Raw genomic sequence first — 10000 nt, 5'->3', positions numbered from 1 at the left:
GGAGTACTTGCAGCAATTCGAAGGTTACACATCACGCCCTAGACAAGGACGCAAAATAAATATAACGTAAACTGTATTAAAAAAAAATTAATTGGGTACGTAATTATCAAAGTTAACCAACACTTAGACAAAGATCAATAATCCCTCTTGATCTTTGTTGCCTTTATTATGGACCAAAAATAAGACCTTTTTTGCTGCCTTCATTTATGATAAAAAGTGCCTAATTTATTACATAAAATACCTTTCATTATGACAAATAAGTACGAACTTTAAAGCGAGTGGTAGAGGAACCCAGAGTGGTATATTGGGAACCCGAAGCGTTTTTCTGGGTGTCATTCACCGTATCCTTAACCTTGAGAAAATCACATGAACTCGTATCCCTGGCGGTATAAAGTGGAGGTATGCGTGTGTGTAGGTGGGGGCAAGTGGAAGCAAAAATGCAGTTTTTTTTAAATGAACCCTTTATTCTTAAAAGAACAATTTGGCCTCAGCTTACCATCGCGGACTACGTGGTCTTTAACTTGTTGCCACTGCTTCAAGTTCTCAGATTTTGGTGAGAATAAAAATAGAAAATCCGCTGAATAAATTTAAACTGTGTGCAGACGCAAGGGCGACATAAAATGCACGGGGTATTAAACCTCTTCATTATCTGCGGAACTCAGGAAAAACTGACGTAGAAAGCACAAAATAAGCATATGGCATTGTTTTCTTGGATACCAGCACACAGTTTGAGGTCTACGAAATCGGTTAATTTGTGCTCTCTATCCTTATTCGTTACATTTTAAGGAAAGGCAGCAAGGAAACGGGGCCCACTCATGCAGACTTTGTGATGATAAGGTCCCTATCCATTTTTTTTTTTTTTTATCTTTTTTGCCCCGCGGGCCTTGTTTGGTGCCACTGTTAATAACACTATTTCCATTGAGTGCCAGTTCAGAACTTACAGAAGTCTCAATGGTCTCAGTTTCCTCGTAAGAAAGGTTCTTGGTCTCCGGAAGCTTTTCGGGCAGCTCCCCTATTTTCTGCATGTCAAGATTAACCCGGCAGTTGCGACAAATACCTGTTGAGTGAATCGATGGAAAATACAGGTTTTTACTGATACGATATAATCACTATTCTGAACAACTACGGTCTTAATTTACACAAGTAAGGGAACCTGTTTTAAAAAACTTAAATGATAGATTTTCCTGCCCTTTCATATACTTCAACTCTTCAATTCCCTGCCCTTTGATATACCTGAAGCCTGATAAAGGTACCCTTTAGGGGCTGAGTCTCCCTGTAACTATCTATAGGCCATCGGGGAATCTGCTTTAAAAAGCTGTAATTTTAGGAGTCCGGTGAAGGCTTCTAAATTTACCTTTTTGCTGCTACAATCACTAATATAAAATGTTAGAATAATGAAAGGAAAAGAAACACGTAAATAAACAAAAGCTATTGAATTTGCGACCGTCACGGCTATTTAATTATTGAAAAAGTCAAAATAAAAAAAAAAGAAAAGTGCTTACAAAGTGCTTTAATTGAAGTGTCAGATTGGACCGCCATTTTAGAGCTGGTCTGTTTGGTTGAAAAAGATGAAAAATGATGTATACATACCTGAACCAACTGGCATAAAAATTCCCAGTTTCTTCCATATCAAATAACAAGCACTTTTGCCAAGTCCTCTTTCTGCCTTTGCGTTTTTTTGGGCTTGTCCGCCGTGCTTCGAGATTGGCGGAGGAACTCGGCACAGATTCGATCCTCGACGCCACCCAATACCGAGGGATGAGCAGTGCCGGGGACAAATTGTTTATTCCGAAAGGTCTAACTCCGAAGAAAAGGATGTAGATACTCTTCCCAAAATAAGTTCGATTTCGGTTTCTACGTCAGTTATTGACAAGGAAGACTTATGACCCGCGATGTCTCTTTTGCAGTTCAGAAATGGAATAGGCTCAGTTGATCTGCTCCTATCTCTGGAGTCATAAGAGCAAGAACCGCCGACTAAGGAGCTAAAAGAGTACTTAACGTCCATGATGACACAAAACTGGCAAAATAAATTCACTCCAACTTCGCTAATTAAATTTTCCCTCTTTGCATTTAATTGACTAATTCAATTTACCACGGCTAGTAAACTGCTTCGAGCTTTAGCCAACTCTGTCATTTCTTCAACAAATAATAAAAATGAATCCTCACAATTGAAGAAAATATCAATTTAAAAAGCATCTATGATTTTTTTTCTTTCTGTTCCGATTCTTCTGAAACCAAAGGAAGCGAAAAAAAACAAGTATAAAGTTAAACAGGTTAGCCGAGAGCTAATCAAATTACATCCTGATATTTATAAGGGAAAACATCTTACACTGAAAAGGAAAACTTTCACCTTAACAATGATAAAAAATAACCCCTCTTCGGCCGATTGCCTTTTTTTCAATAAAAAAGGACGAAAAGCTCACACCAGAATCGTTTTCAGTATGCTTTCGTGTATATTCCGGCCTGCTGTGTAAAAACTCCGCTTGACGTTACGGTCACGCAACAAGAATTGTTTACTCAGTGGTTGTAAAAAATTTGAATGAATTACTGTCATTTCAAAACCTTCGCGTGAGGCGCTGTAAAGAAAACCCATGCTGATTCTAACATATTATAGAGGACAACCTTAAATCCCTCTAATGACATAGTTAAAAGGAAAATCTGAATTATACCACATAGTGAAAAAAACATTTGAATTAAGGAGGTATTTGCGGGATTTTTCACGTTTGAAAATATAGCACTTTCCTGCGCGTTGTTTGCTATTTATGAACAACAATAAAGATAAGTCATATAGTTTCTGGGAAAGTACGGCACTCACTCTATCAAAATTCGGTGTCATGATCCTTTGAATCGTTTTTCCTTGAAGACCAAAAGTCAGTTTAAAATATCAATTTCACATTTGCTTGCGGGACCTTTCGGAATCGTCGCGGGTCAAATTCGTTTTTCTCAGTTTTCTCCGAATTAAAGCGCTCCGGAAGAAAAAGAAATACATTAAATGTCTTCTATTCTTAGTAGCTTTTTATAGTCAGAAAATAAGCGAAATTCATTTTTCAACTCTTGCCACTCAATGGTCGATATTTCCTGACCGTCGCACTTAAAAACAGTGTGAAGACCATTCTTAAGAATCGGTCCAACCAAAGCCTCTTTCCATGCTGAGGGAAAATGACCACTTTCAAGTGAAATATTAACCATTTTGGTTAGGGCTGGTAAGAGGACATCAATGCACTTGACAACTAGAGGTGTAGGTATAGGATCGGTTGTAGGTTGTTTAGCCCCCACTGAATCGATTAGCCCCCAAGAAAAAGTCGATTAGCCCCTAAGAAAAAGTCGATTAGCCCCCAAACTAGAAGTCGATTAGCCCCCAATTGAAATCTGTATCAGACTTAGTAGATTACACTTTTGTTACAATTTAGTTCGTTTAGGTTTTATTGGGTTTCTGTTTCTTTTAATTTTTATTTCAAAATAATAACTCATGTTGATCATTGACTTTTGAAGATGTGGTGGCTCCTAAAGGAGCCGTTGGTTTTTCTGCTAAGTCCAGTGACCTAGCAGGTGGTTCAGAAGCTTGGCCCATTGATATATGAGCAAGCTCTTAGAAGCTGTCTGGCGTTCTTGTCCCCGCTACAATATTCATCCCATAGGCTAAATATCTTGGCCTGCTGTTTCCTGTACTTTCTTCGCTGTACCCGCTTCAGCTTTTTCTCAGACACCAGCCGGATGTGAAGGGATGTCAGCCGGGCTTCTCGATGAAGCAGATCGATCAGGAGATACAGAGGAAGCTGAGATCTGCTGGAGGCGCTACGGTGAAGTCCATGATGCCAGCCCTCTATGTCGTTGTTCGTTCATACGGACCGTAGGAAGACGGTCCAGGTCGACGGTTGGATGAACTGTCTAAGGTTTCCCTCCTCGGTTACTTGCGACTCCAAACGCTCAAACTGTGGTACAATCTCGTCTTCAGGAAGGCACGGCAATGCCATCACGCGACGGATGAAGTCATGAGTTCCGCGGTCATCCCTGTAGGACTGTTGAAGACCCAAATCCTGGACCTGAAGTAAGTAAGTAAGAAAAAATAATTAAGGTTTTTCATTAAAACATGACCTCATTTCAAAACTCATCGTTTCAAAATAAAGGTTATCTTATCATAAACAAAAATCCTCAATATATCATAATTTGCATATCACATTTGATATTTGTTTTTCTCCATACTAAGTTACAAACGATCAACCGGTTTATACATTTATACATGTATCTTATCTTATCTTATCTTGAACATTTCACATCTCACATTTTATATTTCATACTAAGTGTAAAAGTTACAATTTTTCCTACTAACCTTTCTCCATAGAGCTTGAGTCCAGTGGAAGACACATCCTTTGATCTCAACTTCTGGCAGCAAACGACGAATCACTGACCACATAGCCCGCTCGAAGTCTATGATCACCCTCTTAACTGCTGTAGGCGTCAGTAGAAATTCCAGAACTTTCTTTAGCACCTTAAGAGAATCCAAAGAAATAAAGTTATGCCAAAGGACTCATAAATGTATAGAGTTAAGCCTAAAAGAGTAATGAAAACATACTAGGAGAAAATTCGTGGACAATTTTGTCAAGGCAAGTCACTTAAAAGAGAATTACAGTGATTTGTAACATACTACGAGAAAATTCGGGTAAAGTTTTGTCAGGGCAAGTACTTAACTTAATGTAAGAGAATTACAGTGACTTTTGAAGGATTTTTGATATAAGTAATGTACTATTACTGGTATTTACCTGTTTATAATCACTCTTCTTACGTCCGGACATGAGAACAAACAGCAGAGGCACTTGTTTAACGTAGTCCTCATACCGGATGAAGGCGTTGATGGACAGCAGCTGGGTGAATGGATGGCGGCAAAGTTTGAAGGTCCCGTCAACGTACCAAGTTTTGGCTTTGCTGAGGTGGTGAAGCTGCTGCTCCGTTGCGAAAATCAGGTGTTGGCGGTCCCGGACATGGACGTCGGCACGAAGGAAATCATCAGGTATGTGGTCCTCCTCTAGGTCGAACTCAAGGCTGGTGGGCTCTTTCGGTCATAGCTTCTGCCGAACTCTGTTAGCTGCATGGGCCAAATGAGACAGTTTTAATAATAATAATACAAACATATTTATGCAGGATTGCTGCTTCAGTTTTAAGAAAAAAAAAACTGCTATCAATGCAGGTCCTGTAAAAAATTAAAAAATATAAAAATAAAAATAAAAAAGATTTAAAATATAGATAAAAATCAAATTACAATATTACAAAATAGTTTCACTAAACAAAAGATCAAACAGTTATAAATTCTAAGAATTATTAAAAATTATTAAAAAATTTTTGCACCTTTGTAGAAAAAAGCGCGCTTGGTGCATTCTAAATTAATTTTTTCTAAAATAAGGTCATTATTATTTCTAGTTTTGTGGTGGTGAATGTCACGGTTTCTTACATTGAAATAATTAGAAAGGTATCTGGGAACTCTATCTGCAATGCACTCATCAACAAATATTAAAATGTGCGTCCGTCTTCTATAATAGAGAGGTTCCAAGCCCAGTTTAGTCATTTTTAGTAACTTTCATTTCTTTCTCTCTTCAATAAGTAGAATATAAATATATTCAAATCCTATACTTACTTCATCTAGTAACAACTAGTATTATCAAGGTGAACGAACAAAACTTAATGAATCACAAGTTACCACAGTAAAGCATGCAACTACTTGTTTCCTACTTGGTTAATAAATTCTCCCACAATACCATTCTGACTGACACCGTAAGGTCAAGCAGGGAATAGGTCACAAGAGTGATCTTCCATCAACATATCATTGGTGTTTAAAGAGATGTCCAGAATGAACTTGTTAACTTTTATGGGGCTCTTCTTTCCACCATAATCTGCAAAAACCTTATGCTTTCTTCGAGAGAAGCACACTGCTCCAGTTATTGTTTCATCTCTTCCTTGTAATTGGCATTCAAAGAACTTTTCATTATACACAGGAGAAGCTTTATTTATGTAACCAACAAATTCATTGTTTTGTGTAGAAGTACTGGTGCTGTTAGTACATGTAGCTGGTTTTGAGTGATAGTCCATGACTGAAAAAGAAAAGAAAAAGTTATTAAATTACCTGTAAATAGATTGACTAGCAATGACTGTCAATACATAAAGAATGATTGTTGATTAGGAAACACAGCATTGCAATATAACAAATCAACTAGTTGAAGTTTACCTGACAATGACTGTGAGAGGACAGGGAAGGGCACAGGGATTGGGACATTATTAAACATCACCAAATCTCTGTAGTTATTATATTACATACTAGTCCCTGTAGTATTCATCATATTACATCTAGGTGTGCTTGTATCATTCTTTTTATAACACTCAAGAAAGTTTACAGTGAAGTTATGTTTCTGTATCAAAACAGTTAATTAATGCACATATTGATTTGTGGTCTGAAAAATATGGTTTTTATTATGTGTAATTGTGCCTGAGATTCCTGCCAATTTTTATAAAGTGGTCTATAGCTGTTTTGTTGTGAGTGGTATACAAAGATATCAATTGCCTGTAGTTATTTTCTGTAATAAACAGATTATGTAGGGGAACTGTCTGTTTCATTTAACCAATTTAGATTAAAATCTCCAATGAAAACATTGTACTTGTAATGGCTCTGAGTGGGTTGCTGAATTGATTTTATTCCGATAATTAGGACATGTGTACACGATAATTTGGTTACTGACCCGAGCACATGGAACACACTCTAACACACTCTCGACGCGCATGCTCACTCATTTGCACAAATGCATCTCATTACAGTACTGTGTAGTTTGTAGGATAATTATCAACATACTTTTCAATATGTAAAACCAGAAGTAATGCCCAAAGATCATAAACAATATGAAAAATATCTGAAGTTAAAAAAATTAACAAGAAGAGATATCAATCAAAATGGGTAAACATCAATATCAATGTGAAGAATATAATCAAAAAATGAAAATGAATAAGTATCACCATAGTAAAACTAGCTAATGATCAGGAAATGATGCTTCTGGATCATTGAATGTTACTCTGTGAATAATGTATGTTTTCAACGAACGAATTGCTATTCATTAGCAGTTATCTATTTATTTATTTATTGCAATTCATGGCACATACAATACAAAATAACTAAACTAAAATAATTATTAATGATAAATAGTACAGCCAAAGGATAATCCATAAAGTCAAAGACCCTATACAAAGACAGATCACCATAATATAAATATATATATATATGTTAAAGAATAAAGGAGGACGCATCGATTCTCTGTGACTCTGAGTTTTGCGCCTAAGCGCTTGTCAGACAGAACTTTATTCAATGAAGAACATACCTGCTTATATTCAAATTAGATAAGTAGCTAATTAATTCACTAGTGTGATGATCTAATCTACGTGTGAAATAAAGCTTCTATAGAGCTATTGTTGGCGGCTTGTGAAATTTGCTAAGTAAAACTTATGGTCGTGGCGGCATTTAGAAATGTGTTCTGTTCTTTTGTTTAATAAGGACGGCTTCTTAGCTCTAACTTAAATAAAGTCCTTCTGTGAGGTACAAGTGGCATCGCTTGCTTTTGTTGCTGTAGGCCAGGGCAGTCGCTAAAATACTCCAGTTAATTGTAAAATTGGTTTTGTTCTCTTTGAGTGTCCAGATATGCTTTGATAGTTCCTTACTGTTTGAATAGTTTCTGTTCCGAAAAGAAAGTTTGTGTTGCGTGTAATGTTGTTTAAGAGTTCCTTCTGTTAGTCCAATGTAATTCATTCGGGTTGTGTCACTTTCTGTTGTTACATTGATGTTGAAGATGATGCTTGGAGTGAGGCAGTTGTTTTTCAGAGGGCAGTCGTTTTTTTCCTGCAGTTACAGATGTTTTCCATGGAGGGTGTCTTGCTTGTCTCGAGGAATTTTTCTGTTGTGTTTCTTAATTATGGTTTGTAGGTTGTCTGTGCGGCCATAACTAACTTTTATGTTGTTTTTGTTGAAAATCTTGTTGAACCGGTGATTTTTCGGAAAATGTTTACTGACGAGGTTCAGAAGCTTTGCCGATGTTTGTTTGTACGTTCATGCTGTAGGGTGGATTAAACCAAATTATGTTTCTTTCTCTGTTCTTGCGGCTGTTCTGTATGGTGTGAGTTACGGGTTTCTTGTATTCAGTGTAGGTTAATTTTTTGTCCTTTCCACTTTGTTTAAGTGCACTTTCGAAGTGTGGTTTGGCTGATATGTGATGGTGTATTTTATGCAAATTTTAGAAAGAAATGGTAATATAAGGAAATAAGACCTTCTGATGTTATACATGCAAAGGATATGCTACTAATTCATATTAAAGGCATTTACAGATTGAGTTCAAAGTTCTAGATCTGCCTCTAGATATCCCACATAATTGCCACTCTTGTCTGGAAATGTTACTGTGTGGTGTTAATGATGCATGCTGGCATGATTCTCTGACAGTTTTTCCCCAACACTCCACATGCCCACTAAGTAAATTGTCTGTAGGCTGCCAACGCCATGTTCTAGGGTTAAGAATTGTATTGAGCTGTGCATTGTGGATTGTGACTGATGCTGTGCTCAAAACATCCATGTCCAGGCATATGATGCTAAATTTCAGATGTTCAGTTATACATGTTACACCTATCAGTACCCAAAAAGAAGAAAAAAGTCTTAACGTTTTCTTTTCCTCACTCCTTAAATAATTTGTCTATCAGATGAAAATTAACAACTTGTAAGTGTTATTATAACTACAATTAAGTTTGCAATTGTCAACCTTTTGCCATTCTTAGCAAAGAAGCAAAGAATAATCACGTAATAGGTACAAACCTGAATAGTTGAATTTTTGATTAAGCTCCTTTAGTTCCTGGCAGCAGTAACATTCCTCTGCCAAAGACATAGGCACACAAACACCGCACAAACACCAAGACCTTAGTCTTGGATTAAAGTTGTAAATGCATTAAAATTGCCTCACATTACATGCCATGTTCCTCTATGGACTTTAAGCAGCACCATCTGATCCCTGAAAAGGTGATAGATATCATAAAATCAACACATAGCACAAAGCTATGTATAGCACAAAACTATTACAAAAGCTTTGACTACTACAGAAAAAGAAACACCGTAAATCACTACCTATAACAACAACAACAACTTTATTTTTTCACCTCAAAATATACAAGAAAGAAAAATTTATAATAATAGTACAGACAATGATAGGGGCGCTGGCTGCCCGAAATAACCTAAGAGTTAAAAATGCCAGGCAGCCAGTTGAAAGAAAAGATGTTTAAATGTTTAGGTCAGGGACACAAAAACAAAGAGATACAGAAACGCACACAAAGGTAAACTACCAGTATATTAAAGAGACTAAAATTCATACATTGCAAAACAGTATTATTTCCATTTTAAAGTTACACAGACAATACAGATGTCTAGTAATCTTTGATAAATTGCTGCTTTACTTTCTTTTTAAACAAAGACGATGAAGATAATTTTATATCTTCGTCAATGGAATTCCATACTGATACCTATCAACAAGCAATGTAATCTACCTGTGGCTTCTCCAGAAAATTGGTGCAAACATATAAATGAATGTTAATTTAGCCTAAATGCACACTGTTTCCAAGATTAGTTTTAGTGCTATACAACGTAAAAAATTCATAAGTTCCTCCCATGTGGCAGCTTAGTCAACAAAACTTAAGTAAAGCTTCTTCAACTCTTGCAATGTTTCTTTTCTACATGTAACCTAAATGACATTTTCCAGCTTTGACTTCTACTAACTGCATCCCAAATGCCAGATGACCCTCCAAGTAGGCCAACTGTTCTTGCAATAGATCTGATACAGAGCCATCATTAAATGTAAGCTACAATGAAATTTTTGTAAGCCTTAACACTGAAATAGCACAAAGTTGCAACAAAAATACCTCTATTGAATCAGTTGAACAAGGCTTTCTCATGGATCGCAATTGCCCTTGTTCCCACATTTTCCCAAATTGAAGA

The 10000-nt window shown here is 36.6% G+C and overlaps 3 pseudogenes; 1 reads left to right on the top strand and 2 right to left on the bottom strand.

The window, feature by feature from the left end:
• The window catches only part of LOC136282166 (uncharacterized), a 1991-nt pseudogene extending 998 nt beyond the window's left edge, over window positions 1-993 (bottom strand).
• Window positions 1-10000, top strand: part of LOC131780327 (ribonucleoside-diphosphate reductase subunit M2-like) — a 240027-nt pseudogene that overhangs the window by 76414 nt on the left and 153613 nt on the right.
• LOC131778180 (uncharacterized) lies at window positions 3555-5129 on the bottom strand (annotated as a pseudogene).

This window comes from Pocillopora verrucosa, chromosome 7, assembly GCF_036669915.1.
Source record: "Pocillopora verrucosa isolate sample1 chromosome 7, ASM3666991v2, whole genome shotgun sequence".
NCBI lineage: Eukaryota > Metazoa > Cnidaria > Anthozoa > Scleractinia > Pocilloporidae > Pocillopora > Pocillopora verrucosa.
This window is presented reverse-complemented; position numbering and strand designations above follow the sequence as displayed.